At 46.7% G+C, this 16,645-nt stretch overlaps 1 protein-coding gene and 1 non-coding gene across 2 annotated transcripts in view; one reads left to right on the top strand and one right to left on the bottom strand.

The window, feature by feature from the left end:
* The window catches only part of Ddah1 (dimethylarginine dimethylaminohydrolase 1), a 131,261-nt gene that overhangs the window by 96,410 nt on the left and 18,206 nt on the right, over positions 1 to 16,645 (bottom strand). The gene's annotated exons all lie outside the window — the stretch shown is intronic.
* Positions 6,036 to 6,161, top strand: LOC127206736 (small nucleolar RNA SNORA17). Its single transcript, XR_007832840.1, has one exon. It is a non-coding gene; the product is annotated as a small nucleolar RNA SNORA17 (small nucleolar RNA).

The raw sequence follows: 16,645 nt of genomic DNA, 5'->3' as shown, positions 1-16,645 counted from the left end.
AGGGTGCTAGGATTACAGGCGTCTGCCACCACACCCAGTTTATCTGAGTTATTTTTGTTTTGTTTTGTTTTGCTTTTGCTTTTCGACACAGTGTTTCTTCTCTATGTAGCCTTAGCTGTCCTAGACTGGCTTCGTAGACCAGGCTGGCCTCAAACTCACAACAACCCACCTGCCTCTGCCTCTGCCTCTGCCTCCCAAGTGCTGGGATTAAAGGCACACCTGGCTCCTGAGATCTTAGAAGTCTTAAAATACTACATTTTTCTGGCTCACTAACTTAGACTAAAACTTCTCAACTTCTTTATTATATCAAGAGTGAGCTTCATTCAAATTTCCTGTGCTATGATGGATTGAAATAAGGCTTGGAGAGGTGAGCCCCTCCCCCCACCCCCGCCTTGGACCATAGGATCAGTGCCTGTCGCTGTTTCATCCTTAGTCCTAGACAAGCATAGCCTACATAGAAGAGGTCTTGAATTCCAAGTGAACCCAGCTCAGCCCCCACAGGATGTAAATATTTCATCTTTCTTCTGTTTCTAGCAGGGCTTTATTTTACCTTCTTCCACTGCAAGTAAGCTGGGGGTAGGGGGCAGAATGGAGATGAAACTAGGGAAGAGAGCATCCTGTTCAGGGCATGTTTTTTTGTTTTTTTTTAAATCTGCTCATTTTCTGGAAAAACAATGTTTGCATGTGTGCCGCTTTTATATTTCTGTCCAGGAGCCTGCTTGGAAGAAACAAACTAGTCACTGAACTTTGTTTAGGGTTTTGATGCCAACTGGTTCATATGGTAACTTGGATTCAAGCGAGGTTTTACAGCTCTGAGTTCTCTATATAGACATGGCATGTGCAAAATGCTTGTGTGTTGCCAGTCCACGAAGCCAGCTCAGAGGGACAGACTGGGACACACATCTATCTTCTGACTTGATCACTAAACTGGGTATGTTTACATGACTGTCAGCTGCTGTGGAAAAACACATAAACACAGTGTAAATATTGTGTCATAGCCGTGAGAAAGAGCAGAAGTGAACAAGAGTCACTCTAGGGCCTCTGCTAGCTGAGCATATTTTTTCACACCCATTCCAGCTTGTAAACATGTGTGTGTTTCCAAGTGAACTGTCCTCAGAAATATCACAAGTTGGAGAGAAGGGTGCTGAGCATGGGGGAGATGGTTATAAGTTGAGGTACATTTATCATGCCCACCCATGCCCCAGTCTTACCAGTTAGACAAAGTAACAGGTTACAGTGCTAACCAGCTGCACCCCAGCTAACTGCCCTGAGTTATCTATTTTTATGAGATCCCAAGTAGTTAGTGTCACTCAACGTCCTCTGGGATACCCATCTGCCTTGAATCAGAGCTCAGGAGACGGATACTGTTGCGTGTGCAGAATTCTGGTTGGATACCAACACTACTTAAGCATAAGGTTGTGGCCAAGGACGGTGAACTGACATCCGAGATGGCTGGGGGGAGGGGGGTGTGGGGAGTGGGGGGATGGCCTGTTCTCCATCAGCTTCCTGCCTCAGACTCCGGACAAGGAGCCTCAGACAGCACAGAGAGCCAGCAGGGTGTTTGTTTACCCCTGCTTGTCTGGACAGTAGAGATGGCATTTCAGCTCCAGGGGACCAGAGCCCTGCTGGGCTGCCCTTTTCCGGTGAAGCCTTCTCCTATTGAGTAGGACGGTAAAAGAGAGGACTGTGGCTATACAGATAGAGACAGCCACACAGGGGAGAGAAGCAGGGGATGGGGGCAAAGGGTTGGAAGTCTACAACTACAAGCAAGAGGGCTAGGAAACTGGGGAAGGTTAGCAACAACAGGAGGATTTTGAGATCTGCTGGGGACAGCAAGGACTGCGGTACAAGGCAGGCTACTGGGCAAACAGTTACCTCCTTGTGTGACAGTGAGAAGATAAAAGCCTCAGAGACTGGAAGGGAGAAAAAAACTATTCCTTAAGCTGAAACTCTCCCTATGTCTCACAACCAGAAGCCTGACAAGCCTGACCCTTGCTCTCTTGCTTCCTCCTGTACCATTTTAGCTCCATTTCTGTAACAAATATCTTGACAAAAGCAACTTAGGGGAGGAAGGGACTTGCTTATGTGGCTTTGTAATTCCAGGTTACAATTCCTTGTGTTGGGAAGTCACAGTGGCAAGAGTTTATAGACATCCACAGTATAAAGAGCAGGAAAACCATCATGCTTCCTGCTTGCTCAGACTCGGTCAACCCCCCCCCCCCACACACACACACAGGGCCCCAAAACAGGGAATGGTGCTGCCCAAATGGACTGAGTCTTCTTGTAGCCATCAACAATCACCAAAGACATGCCCCTGGCCAACCTGACCTGGGCAGTTCCTCAACTGCTCTCTTCCTAGGAAATTCTAGGCTGTGTCCTGTTGACAGTCAAAAGTAACTAGCACACCCCTATAAAGTGTTAGAAATGCCCCATAAGTTCTCCCTCAAGCAGGGATACATTTTGCCCCTTGGTCTATTATAGGATATTAGTTGGCCCATCTGAACAAGGTCAATGTTCTATGTTTAAGCAATAGTCCTTAAATGCATTTATTTATCAACGGGAAAAGAATTCAATCAAACTAGATAGGTCCCATGATGCCAGTGTCCCTCTGTTCCATACATGGGTTTGCCTTTGGCATCAGTGTGTGGGGTAGCTTCTAGAGCCAGGCATACTTTCTCAGAACCCCTGGCACTTATTTTATGTCACCTACCCTTACAGAAAGCATACATGTTCACTCAACAGTGATGTGCTTTATAGCTTAAGAATTTAGTTATTTATAAGAGCCATTAAAAGTACCCATAGAAGACCTTCAGAAAATATGAGGTGATTACAGTTTTAGGAAGTCTTATACATATATGTGGGATGTGTCCTGTGACCTCCTAGACACAACCTCTTCTTAAACTATATAGGTCACATAACGAAATGTGAGGGTCATGAAAGCCTTGGCAGTGGTAAAATGTTCCTGAGCCCTAAAAGAGCCGAACTTAATTTAAAATCAGGTAAGAAATGAATCTGAGATGTTTCTGTCACCACTCACCCACGTTGCATGGAGCAACTTCATTGCAGCCTTGCTTAGAAAGACATAGTGTGTTGCCTTGGCAGAGTGCATGCCAGCGCACCGTGCAACACCGCCAACCTCTATGAGATGCCCTGACTTGGGCTCAAGACTGTTCTACGTTACGAACTAAGGTGTTTTGATTGCGCATTCGAAGTGTTATGCTCTTACAGAAATCTAATGTTAGATTGTAGAAAAACACAGCCTTTTGATGTTTTCTTATTGCCATTTCTCAGTATGTACGGATCAAATTTGCAAGCCTGTGCACTGTACTCTGTTAGAATGATTTTTAAAATTGCTGTTTGGGTTTGACAGAATTTCCAACAACTTCTGAAACAGTCTTAAACACACTTCTGTCGTTGTGTGCATGTATCCATGTGGTCTCAACAGGGTTGAGTATGCAATCAAAACATGAGCCAGCCCCAAAACACTGAACATGCTTTGCTCTCTGGTAATATATACTCCACCACGCTTTATCTCTTTATGTAAAAGTGACGTGCACAACTATTTCATTAGTATGCAAACTTGCTTTCCTCTTTCACGAATGGTAAGATTACATGTATACCAAAGACTTGACTTAAAATAAATGCATGTGTGCATGCATATGTGTGCATCTCTATGTATATAGGAGTGCCCTCACTTGTCTGTGGGCACTCGGAGGCCAGAGGCCAACCTCAGCTATCTTTCTCCATCAGTCTCCACTTCGCTTTTTGAGACAGGGTCTCTCACTGACCCTACATCTTACTGTTTGGGCTAGGCTGGCAGGCCAGGGAGCCCCAAGACCTGCATATCTCTGTACCCCCGGCACTTTGGTTGCAGGTTGACCCCACCACGCCCAGTGTTTATGGGAGTGTTAAGATCCAAATTCAAGTCCTTATATGTAAGCAACGGGCACTTTTAGTCAAGCCACCGAACCAGTTTACAGCTAACTAAATTTTCATGGGCCTGAGGGGATGACTCAGGGGGTAATGGGATCTGCTGCCAAGGCTGAGGACCTGAGGCTGAACCTTTGGACATACATGGCCAAAGGAGACAACTGACTTCCACAAGTTGTCCTCTGACCTCCACATGCTCTGTGGTTTGAGCATGCCCACACAGATCTCTCTCTCTCTCTCTCTCTCTCTCTCTCTCTCTCTCTCTCTCTCTCTCTCTCTCTCTCTCTCTCTCTCTCTCTCTCTCACATGATAAATTATAAGTAAATTAATGTAATGTAACTTTCTTATGATTATGTTTATTTGATTTGTATGTCTATATACTCAAGGTTATATAAAAATTTCTCTGGTTAAAATGGGCAACAAGTAAGCTGTGGTGGCACACACCTTTAATTCCAACACTCGAGAGGCAGAGGCAGGTGAATCACTGTGAGTTCGAGGCCAGCTTGGTCTAAAAAGCAAGTCCAGGACAGCCAAGGCTACACAGAGAAATCCTGTCTCAAAAAATGAAAGAAAAAGAAAGGGGCAACAAGTGAAGAAGATTCAGAAGCCCTGCCCTAGACTGTGACCCTGTGGCATCGTGCTTCTCGGTCCTGGAGCGTGATGGAAGGAACATGGTGTCACGGGGCTAGACTGAGCAGCACCACACAACAGGCTCCTTGGGCGTGTCTCTTCTCCATCTTCCCCTTTCCTTCCTATGGGCCAATAAAGGCATTGTCTCAGCCTACACATGCAAACTCAAGGAGAATCGTGACTCAGAAACATCTAAGCAATAGAACACAGAATGAACGCAATCCCTGTTGTTCTGGATGGTTCTGAATATGAGTTTATCTACTGGATTTTTGTGTGGATTATTCATGGCTAGATTTTATCCAGAGTAGATCCTGTGCTGCCTGAAACAAAAGGGCATCAAATCCCTTAATGGCACAATCCAATTGTACTCAGGAAATGCACTTATTTTAATATCATTGAAAACCAAACACAATTAAGAACGTGAATCTTCCCAGCAAAACATCACATGACATATTCCAGTAAGAAATCTGAATGCCTTCTAGTTGAGCTGATGACTTGGCTTAGCTACCTTCAAATATCTAATGTATAAATGTTAGTTCAACTGTTATTAAGATGTTTAACATTTAACCTTTAGAAAAGTAACTGCATTTTTCACATTAATTCTGCCATTTTAGCATCCTTTTTGTTTGTTTTTTTGTTTTTGCTTTGTTTGTTTTCAACACAGAGTCCCATTATGTAGCTCTGGCTGTCCTGGAACTCACTCTGTAGACCAGCCTGGCCTTGAACTCACAGAGATCTGCCTGTCTGCCTCCTGAGCGCAGGGATTAAAGGTGTGTGCTACGGCACCCAACTGCATTTTAGCATCTTGAAGATGTAATGTGGTGAAAGAAAATTAGAAACAATGGGACTACAACACCAAAACAACCAAAATCCACAACACCAAAACAAAATAAACCCCAGTCTTGATCAATATCTCCCTCTCGTTTCAACTAATACGTAGAAGCAGACAAAGGGCTTCTTTGTGACATTCGGCAATCTCTCATACAACAGCAAGGTGCCAAGAGGACTCATAAGGAAGAGAGCAGACATCATGAGTCTGTCAGGGGCTGCAGGCTGCAGAGCCAGGAAAGGCAGCTGCAGAAGAGCAATGAACAAGGCGCTGGGGAGGCCCTCTTCTTTACTCTGGCCATGGACTTACCTCCTCTCAGTGGCTGCTGGGAAATGTGTCACCTGGTTCACTTCACAGAAATTCCTGCTTTCACTGCGAGCAGCACCAAGCACACGAATCTTATGTATGTAACATGCAGGACATTTCTAGGGAAAGCTCACTAATGCTCCATTTTTAGGGAATTTGTAGGTATCAGCATCGTATTTTTATATTCTGTACCATTTTTTTGTAAGAATGCTAAAACCACTTTTCTTCTTTTATTAAAAAAAAGTCAACAAGAAATTAACAACCAATGTAATCTACACAGATGGGTTATTTACAGCCCAAACTATATTAATTACAGAGAGTCTTGCTAAGAAAACTTCAACCTAGCCCTAGAGGCATTGCAGGTGTGGCTGCTGTGTCTGTCACTTGTGCATCAGTAGGTGGCAGAGAGGAGAGAGACTATGTCTATACTCATTATGAATATCTGAATGGCTGATAGCCTAACATCCCCTGAAAAGGCAAGCAGGAAATGACCACCAGTCCAGTGCCAGGGGTCTGGGACAGGGAGCTACCCGAGATGACCCCTTTCTGGGGCCATACTGCACAAGCAAGGCATGACACTCCTGAGACCACTCCTGAGATGACCCAGATACCCAGAGGCTCCAAGTGCCACTAAGAAGAGCAAGTAAGTGGTGGAGAAATGGAAGAGAAAGAAACAGAAGGATGTGTGCACAATGAAGAGAGGCAGAGCTGGAGACTCGAGGGTAGTGAGGAACAGCCTGATGTGAGTAGCCAGTGATGCCACCTGGAGCCATGGTGAGGTCCTGGCCTGTGCTGCCACTGGGGGTCATGTCTGGAGCCATGGCCCTGCAATAACAGGGGTCTGTTACTACCAAAGGCCAGGCAGAATCCCTGGTCTGGTCTGCAGACGCCAGGGAGATAATAATGTCTAAGGATTGTGCAGAACTGGCCCTACCCCTTACCTGGACATCACGGGAAAGCTGGGCCCGGGAGCATGAGAGCAGGAGAGCTGACCCCACCCCTAACCAGCTGCAGTAATCAGGGACAGCAGGCCTGCACATTGCAGGAGTTGCTGGTGAGCAGGCCCCTAGGATATGAATGTGGGAGAGCTGGCCTTACCACTTATCTTCTGTGTGGTGGTGTGGGTGAGGGAGAGATGCCTTCCCCCACCCTCACCCCTCACCACCTATGGCAGGCAGGAGAGTTGTCCCTGATCCTCACCTGCTGCAGCACAGTAGAGCTTGCCTTGGATGTGGGGGTTGCAGGTAAGCCGGCTCAGTGGGTTTAAGCACAGGACAGCCAATGCTTGCCTGTCATGGCAGGGATGAGGAGAGACACCCTTCTCCCATCCCTTGTCCCTTGCCATCTATAGCAGGGGAGAGTGCTGGCCTGGAGTCATGAGAGCAGGAGAGCTGGCCCTGCTCTTCACCTTCCACAGCACTTGGGAGAACAGGGCCCTGCACCTCACCTGGGCAGCAAGGTAGAGCTGGTGAACCAATGTCATAAGGAGCTGGGGAAATGCAAATTAAAACCATGATGAGTTCTCATTGTAAACATGCCAGGATAGTTTCGATACAAAATAATGGTGTTGGTCAGGCATGGTGGGCAATGCCTAATGTCCATATTCCTACTTCTTGGGAGGTGGGGGGTAGGTGTTTAAGTTCATTCTCAGCTACACAGTAAGTACTAGGTGAGTTTGGGCTACATAAGCGTCCGTTTCAGACAAGACACACACACACACAGACGTGCACACATGTGCACACATGCTCACACTCACACACATATGAGACAAAAAAACAAAAAACCTTGATGAGGATATGAGCAACTGGATCATTAATTTATTGCTGGCAGTTCCTTTGATGAAATATCCTCCAATGAAAGTCATACAACTATATTTAACTTGTCTTTTAAAATAACTCAGCATCTCATCTCATCTTAGATGCTACCTACCATTACCACCTATGCTCGGTCTTTTAAATCTACCTGTTTGGGTGGAGGAGGGGGATTGTAGCTGAGACAAAATATCCAGACACTAAGTAACCCAGGAGAGAAAGCTTACAGTTCCAGGCTTAGGGTTAGGGGTGGCCACAACGGAAGGAGCCTGAGGCAGCCAGAGAGGTCACACACAAGTCAGGAGCAGGGGAGGTGAATGCACACGTGCTTATGTGCTTTCTTGTGCTTGCCTTGGTCTCTCTACTTTCAGGCAGCTCGGGGCCCCCTTGCATAGGGAATGGTGTCTCCCACCATGGGCTGGGTCTCCTTATATCAGCCGCCTTAATTAAGACAACCGCCCCTAACTTATGGTTGTGTTAAGCTGACAAAGCTAACTGTCACAGGGTCCCAGATTCACTATAGGCCGCTTCTCTCAGTCGTGATTCTTGCTACTGTTTCCCAGCCTCCTCTTCCTCATCCTCATCCTCCTCCCGTCCATCCCCCTCTCTATAAACCCAGCAGGCTACCATGAAACACCGAGCACACAATGGAGCTGTGTGGACAACAGCACAAGCCACTATCAATGAGAACTACACTCATCAGCACGCGTGACCCTTGGCCTGACTGCCACCCACTTTCCAGGCAGCTGGCTAAGCTTGAGGCCTGGCTTTCCCTGCTTCTGTAGGTGCCAGGTTGGAAGCCATGCCTTTCTTCAGCAAACTTCACACGAGGTTGAGAACTGATGTCCATTCCCACTCCAGTGATAGTTCCCAGGTATTCTTGCTCAGTGTTAACTCCTTTCATAAAAACTACTCTTTTGGCTGCTCACTCTCTGAGCTCTACGCCAAGTCTCCCACTGGCTTTCTCATAAAAGACTTTCAGCTATCAACAAGGCAGTGGAGGCAACTTGGGTCCCTTCTCCTTATTCTGCAGCTACAGCTTAGGCCTGCCTATCAAGCCCGTTGCTTCCTCTGAGTCCAGAGCCCAGGAGGCTCATCTGAGCTGCATACAAAGAGAAACTGCAGTGCCCCAGATTTCTGTTTGGATGCTCTTGCCATGTGTGTTACCTTTGGATACATGAGAAAAGCATCTGTCTCCTAGCAATACCTCTTCAAAGAAAAAAGCCTCTTTCAGCAACTGAGAGCTTTCCATCCTAGGCTAAGACCGTGGGAGGAAGTAAGAAGATGGAGAGAAACAGTTGTTGGGTACCAACAAGGGGTGGGGGATTAGATGGCCTAGCTTAGAATGGTCTCTTAAAGCTTCCACTTTGCTTCTGTAAATGCAGATATTAATATATGCATCGGGGGATTAGAATAAAACACGTTTAGGGCCGCACACAACAAATCGCCCTCAGTGGTCACAGTCAATGGTGCCTGAGCCATATAACCTGGCATTGTACTAAGCCCTTGGTCTAGGCCAGGGCAGCCCTTGGGGGGCAGCTAGCTCTGGGGACAGCTGCTTCTGGATAGGTTATGTGGCACGAGCCTCTTGCTCACATCTGATGTCATGATTCCAAGTCAAGAGCTCAAGACCATGCCTGTACTCCTCAAATCAAGCACTAGATTTGAAAGTCAGAAAATGCACATGGCTGGTTCCTGCATAGGACTCAAGGCAATTTATAACACAGTTAAGGTATGGAGTCACTGGCTATCACAGCATGAATCTTGCAGATTATTCCCACTTGAGGAGCACAGTGAAAATATGATGCTTGGCTAATGAGACAGAGCCTATTCCAGACAAAAATGACAACACTTTCTTTTACTAGCCCATAGAGCAGCTCTCCCTGCGACCTCTCAGAACATTAAGATGCTTTTAGCTTTTAAGCACGTTCTCACAAACGTGAGGAAAAATAAGCAGTAAGGAGAGGTATGCAAACACGGAAATACTGAACTCTAATTGTCCAGTGTGCTGAAGTCACTAGGGGCGACAGAGGGGAAACATCCTGCCTTGTTCTAGCCACAACGCCCTTCTTCCAAGAAGCATGCCTTCCCCACCCCTCCTCAAGTTCTTTAGCCTTGGCTGTCCTGGACTCACTTTTGTAGACCAGCCTGGCCTCAAACTCACAGAGATCCAACTGTCTCTGCCTCCCAAGTACTGGGACTAAAGGCGTGCGCCACCACCACCCAGCTCCTTCTTCTCTTTTATGGTCTGAAACAGCTTACTTCCCAAACCACACTATTTTAAAATTACCATTTGTTGTCTTGTGTGTACTGTATGTGTGTGTTGTACACACACACACACACACATGTGCGCGCGCGCACGTACAGATGCATGTGATCATGCAGGTGCACACTGCCTGTGTGTGCATGTGTGGAGGTCAGAGGAGGATGTGTCTCCTTTCTTTCTTCACCTTGGGGCAGGGTTTCTCACTGGACCTGCTTCCACTGGGCTGGTGGCCAGCAAGCTCCCAGGATTCGCCAGTCCCCAGCTCTCTGTGCTGGAGCTATTGGTGCACTCAGCCACACCTGGATTTTTCTGTACCCACACTCAAGGTCTCATGCTTGTGTGTCAGGTGTTCCCCACTGAGCCACCTTGCCAGCCCAGACTGCCTTTTGATTAAGGTGGCTTTTGATGACTTAGTATTTCTGAGAATTTAAGAATGAGGTTTACTAAAGCAGACAATGAAGCTTTTGAGTGAAATACCCCAGGAAAGTTATGGTATGTATGTCACTGACAGGAGAGAGAAATGAGTCTTAAGGATTTTGAAAACATATGAGATGGTAACCGTGGCATTGTGAGCCTCGGGTAGTACATGGTACTGATGCTGCCACGTGAATGCAACCCCCACCTCTAGACTGCTCTGTCCAGGAATAATTGAGCAGATAATACTATGGTCAGGGCAGGAGGGTGTGGGATTGAGGGCTGGAAAGCTCTGGGTTTCGGAGCAGAAACTTTATGGCCACACAAAGTTAATTATTGGTGGGAAGAGGAAGCCTCAGAAGAGGTGAGAATCAGTGCTATGGAACAATGGATGTGGTGGAGAGTGGATACTGTGGACAGTGGATGCTGTGGACAGTGGATGCTGTGGACAGTGGATGCTGGATGTTGTAGATGGTGGATGCTGTGGACAGTGGATGCCATGGAACAGTGGATGTTGTGGACAGTGGATATTATGGAACAGTGGATGCTTCAGACAGTGGATGCTGTGGAACAGTGGATGTTGTGGACAGTGGATGCTGTGGACAGTGGGTGATGTGGACAGTGGATGCTGTGGACAGTGGATGCTGTGGAACAGTGGATGTTATGCACAGTGGATTCTGGTGACAGTGGGTGCTGTGGACAGTGGATGATGTGGAACAGTGGATGCTGGGACAGTGGATGCTGGGACAGTGGATGATGTGGACAATGGGTGATGTGGACAGTGGATGCTGTGGAACAGTGGATGTTATGGACAGTGGAGGCTGGTGACAGTGGGTGCTGTGGACAGTGGATGCTGTTGAGATCTCTATCTCTTCTACATTACTGCCCAGGACCAACCCCTCTTGTGCATAAATTGAGATAGTCATCAAGAGACATGCAACTCAATCTGAGTTCACAGGCACCACAGAAATTCTCAAACAAGTTCACAAATTCTCGGATGTGCTTCCCACTGAAGGCAAAGACATGTTCTGTCTCCCCTGAGTTTCCCCTGTTTTCCTGGCTCACTTCTAACAATAAACACGACGGAAGTGATGCTGTAAAATCTGTGAGCTGCTTAGAAAAGGCGATGTGGCTGCTGTCGTCCACACCCTCAGACCACACGAGGGCCCACACAGGGCATCCCCAGAGAAATGAAGAGTAGGGCCTAGACAAGCTCAACTGTGCCAGCCTCCAGTTATTTGAGTCTTCTCTAGATCCCCCCACAATATGGGGCATGTAAAGAATTGGTCTATTTCCCTTTAGGTAAGAAATAATGGGCTTTAGATTTTATTTTTGAAAAAGATTTATTTCATGTGTGTGTGCACAAGCTCAACTGTGCCTGTGTGCATGCTTGCACCTGCATGCCTGTGTGTGCATGCTTGCACCTGCATGCCTGTGTGTGCATGCTTGCACCTGCATGCCTGTGTGTGCATGCTTGCACCTGCATGTGGGTATCCACAGAGGCCAGAAAAGGCATTGGATCCCCTGGAGCTGGAGCTACCGTCAGCTGTGTTGCCTGATGTTGGGATTCATACTTAGGTCTTCTATAAGAACAGTGTGTGCTCTTAGCCACTGAGCCCTCTCTCTTGCCCTAAGAGTAATTTTCAAAAGAGCAGCTCAACAGCACAGATTTGGTTCCTAATGCTAACAGGACAACAGCATTTTAAATACACAACCTTAAAACAACTGGGAGCCCAGTCTTTAATGGAACCTTGTGGCTCCACCAGAGGAGGCTGTGCTTTCCTGGTACCATCTCAGAGTCTGACGGAGGACCTGGATGACTGTCCAGGTCCAAACAAAACAAAAGTGGGTTTTTAGTGTTTAGCAGCACACAAAGTCAGCCTAGCTCATTAAGATTTTATCTTCTCATTGTTCTTCATGGTATATCTGGTGTTTATGAGCATTAAATAACATAAAACAAAACTCAGAAGATGATAGGGTAATTGAGATATTTACAATTTTTTTTATTATGATTGTTTCGAATCAAAAGCACATTTTTTGTTTTGTTTTGTTTTTTAGGGAAAATATCTGGGGTTGTTCTTCTTCTTCTTCTTCCTCCTCCTCCTCTTCTTTCTCTCTCCTATCTTTAAGTGTGACTTTCTATCTTTTTTCTCTTCTAAAAATCTCCATCTTTGTTGGCATTTAGACTCCTCTCCTCCACTGTTTCTTGATAGTCCTCTGAAGTTGATGTGTTCAACCTAAGTTGCCTTGTGGCCTTGCAGAGCTCTAGCCAGAGGTACATGGCTAGGAAGGACAGGAGCGAGCCTGTGAGCCTGTGTCTCCTAGAGATTAATTTCTCATCTCTGCCTCTATACACTGCTGCTCTTTGAAGGGGCTGAAGAATATTGTGTAGAGGCTTTCAAACGTCAACACTTCATAGGTCAGAAGGACCCAGGGGTTTGGGTTTTTAATGTGACTTCCGTAGGTAAAAGCCACTTTCCCTTTTCCAGTCCGGGAAGTGGATGTCTGTAATACAACATAAATTACACAGTTTCTGATTTTACTGTCTAGACACCATCAACCTCCTTAACACTACCTTCTCTGTCAAGACTCTGGGCAGAGCCCAAAAAAAACTAATGTCCAACTAAGCTCGGAAATATATTTCTTCCAACTAAAGCTGGCAAGGCTCTCTTGAGTATGTTTGAAGCCAAGGAAAAATAGGACTGGAAAATTGAGAGAGAGAGACAGAGAGGGACAGAGAGAGAGAGAGACAGAGAGAGAGATAGAGAGAGAGACAGAGAGGGAGGAGGAGGAGAAGAAGAAAAGAGTGGAAAGAGTGGGAGGAAGATAGAGACAGAGAAACAGACCGATCCCTTCCACACATTGACAAAGCTCACTAGCACCAAGAGCTTGAACAACTTCTGCTTCTCCCCTAGCTTCCAATAGAGGCACAGCTCGCCCTGCAGATGAAGGCTGCTATCTGTAGAGGCCCCCTCATCTGTGGCAGCCTTGCTGACACAATCAGAGAAAAGGGGAAGAAAAACACATGCTTGGGAGGAAAGTGACACTCACCTGGTGTCCCTCAGCTCCTCTGAGCTCAGACCCACCCTTGTACACTAGAAGGAGGAGAGGATTACAACGGGAGACTAATTCTGCTGGGTTCACAGGTAGAGGGGTTGCAGACCCTGCATAAAGCTGAAGATTCCCTGTTCTACACACACACACACACACACACACACACACACACACACACACACACACACGGTATGCTGCGGGGGGACCTGTAGCTGCTTTCTTCCCACTGGCTGAGGGAAGGTTGCATTACCTTAATATTGAAGATGGCAGATGTCATAAACTGAACTGGCCCAGCATCTCATTCGCCTTCGAATAGCTTTCAATTCTGTGACATTTACTGTTGAGCAGGGTTCACAGAAAGAGAGGTCTGTTCTGAATAACACCTAAGGAGGATCACGGTCTGCAGTTCCACATGGATGCTAGTGATGATATTTTGCCTATAAACTGCACTCCAATACTGTAACTGCCCCCTACTTTCATTTTCACAAGAACCACACTGTCCACTTACATATGAGAAAACCTGGTTCAGGAGGACTGTGGCCAAAGCCACATATCCAAAAGGGGGGGAAAAAAGGCTTAATAAAGATTAATAAAGACAGGGATCCTGACCTCAAATCTTCTATTCTTCTTACTATTCCAAAATTGTCACCTATGCAACAGCCCCAAGAGTGGGCCTAAAGAGGGAAGTGAACCCTAAAATGCACTGAACCCAGTTTGCTTGATTACCTAGAATTCACTGAGCACTGACGTGTAGCAAGGGTCACAGGTGCTTTGAGAAGAAAACTGATAGAAGACATAGGAAGATCATTATGCAGTAAGTCACGACAAGGACTTGTCCAAGTCAGATGGGACACTATGACTCTGGGCATCTATAAAAGCGACAAACATCTGAGCTATTTTAGTAGCATAAATCCAGGAGTTAAGCAAAGCAATAATTGTTGTTGTTACTATTGTTATTGATAGGGAGCGCCTGTAGCTCAGGATGGTCTCAGCCTTGCTATGATGACCTTGAATCCCTGGTTAGCAGACCTCCATCTCCCAAGTGCTAGAATTACAAGTGTGAGTCACTACGCTTAGCACTAAATATTATATATTTAAGTCAAGAAAGAAGGGTGTGGTGGGTGTATGACCTCCAGGGAGAATGTTGCCTAGAATGGGCACCGAGTCAGACCCTGTGTTCACTCACCAGCACAATGGAAGGAGGGAAGGAAGAAAGGAGGGAGGAAAGGAGGGAGGGGGGAGGGAGGGAGGGAAAGGTGGAGAAAAAGAAGAGAGGAAGAGGAAGAAGAGATGAAGATACAGGAAAAGGGAGGCGGGGAAAGAAAAGTGGATTGATTTGTGTAGTGTTAGCTCTGGATCGGGTATTTAGGGACCTTGATGTCTATGGATCTGCAGGCCAGATCATCTGCATCAAATTGGAAGAGACAGTTAACAAATTAGAGGAGCCGGTTAAGATACCGGCAGAAGCATAAAGAGATCCATCTGCCCTCCCCATAGCGCGTGTGATGAGAAGGTGATGTTACATTTCAGAGTCAGATGAATTTACCCCGTGGCTAAAATGCCATCTGCCACTCCAACCACTTTTAGAATGCAACCTCAAAGTGACACAAGCCAGGGAAGACATCTGGAACACCCCCTACGCTTGCTCGTTTCCCGGCACTTCTCACTGCAGCTGCTTAGATGTTGGGGCACCCGCTGAGCTGTCCTGCCTCCAGGATTGCTTGGGGTTTCATGACTAAGAGCATGCTTTCAGGAAAAAGGGAATGTTGAGCATCAGCCCCGGCCTGGGGGATCTGAGGCCATTTTTGGAATGACGTTCTGGCAACATCACGACCAAGGTAGGAACAGCGACACCTTCCTGTTCTTTGCTCCCTTGCACACAGCCCATCTCCTTCCATGCCCGTCTACTTCAATCCTTCTGCTATCTCCCAAAGCTAACTTACATCTTACGACATCTGGGTAGATACTGTCAGGGTCTCTTTTAGCCAGTTCCTCCCCTTTTCCTTTAGTTTCCCTTTGTCCCCCTTCCTTCTTTATGTTCGCTCTCCTTGCAGCAGTACCTTTTAGATGGTGACTTAGGTTTCTCCCATAGGCAGGCCTCCTTTTAACAGGAGGATGTGGTCTCCTCACCCAGAGCTCTCTGTCTTGCACAACCGCTGGGTGTTTGGATTGATGCAGCAGGAGAGGCCAGCAACACATGAGACACTGTCTGGCCATTTATATACAATCCGTGTCTGCGTGCAGACTCCGCCACTCTAAGAAAAACAATTTTTGACCTTTCAACCCTGAAACTAATAGGATCCAATCCAGACTGGGAAACTGTCCCAAACCCAGGGTACTTACAGGTTGGTGAGCTACCTACCAATGGTTTGATTTGGTTGTTTGGCTCAACAAATTGATACAGGCCCATGAGAACTCAGGTGGGCCACAAGATATTAGCAGCTTAAGTTGGATAAATGGGCAGACAGAACCCTAGAAATCCCTAAGGAGAGAAGAGGCGGGGGGGGGGGGGGGTCAGACTCCTGGGTCCTAACAATTTTGTGATTTCAACTCTTAATTGTTTTTTTTCTTTCTTAAGTGGGCAAGGGCAGTTCTTTGTTTTTCCCAGGCTAAGAGAAAAAAAAAATAATCTGACTAGAATATAAAATCACTAACTCAGTAATATGACTGCTTGTCTTAGCCTAGAGGCCAATCCATTCTATGCCAAGGCTTGCTAGGGATTCAAATTGGGTCACTGGAAATCCATTTACCAAGAGTTACAGGTTTAGTCGGTCTGAATTGTGCAAAATGTTGCACTGGCCTTTGCTCTCTGAGTTTCCTCAGGCACAGGCCGACCCTCCACACAAATGCTGGAATGGTTTCTTGGCCATTTCTCTTTTCACAGCCATCAGCCAGAGATGGCTGTGCTTCTGCCTCCACCTCTTGAGGAGGCCGTGGAGATCACATACAGTATTTGTGCTCAGCAGTAAACATTCACCTACTATGACCAGAAGCGGCAGTCTCATTAGCCCCTTGTTAGAACAGCCAGGCCCGTTATTTCAGGTGGATCTCCCTGCTCGTCAGCCAGGACCTGTGTTTTCAGTATCCCTGTGCATACCCTTTAATTCCCTCAGTCAGCCTTGCTCTGAGAGACACAGAACAGCAGCAGGGATTCTGGCTAGGAGTTAGAGACTCTGAGAGCAGGTTTTATGTGAGAGGTCTGTGAAACCTTCCCTGCTCCCCACACTGCCTACCTGTGTTTACAAGACAGCGTGTCTCTACTGACTGCATTCTGTCCAAATGTTTAGAAGTCCCATGTAGGACACGTCTCCATCTGAAGGAATGTCCAGCCCAGAGCTGCTCCGCGCCCCCACTGCAGCCGTGGACAGCCGCTGGCCCGGCTGACCTTTCTGCTGAAGGACCTGC

This window comes from Acomys russatus, chromosome 23, assembly GCF_903995435.1.
Source record: "Acomys russatus chromosome 23, mAcoRus1.1, whole genome shotgun sequence".
Lineage (NCBI taxonomy): Eukaryota > Metazoa > Chordata > Mammalia > Rodentia > Muridae > Acomys > Acomys russatus.
The sequence above is the reverse complement of the archived record's forward strand: the minus strand, read 5'-3'. Positions and strand labels throughout refer to the sequence as shown.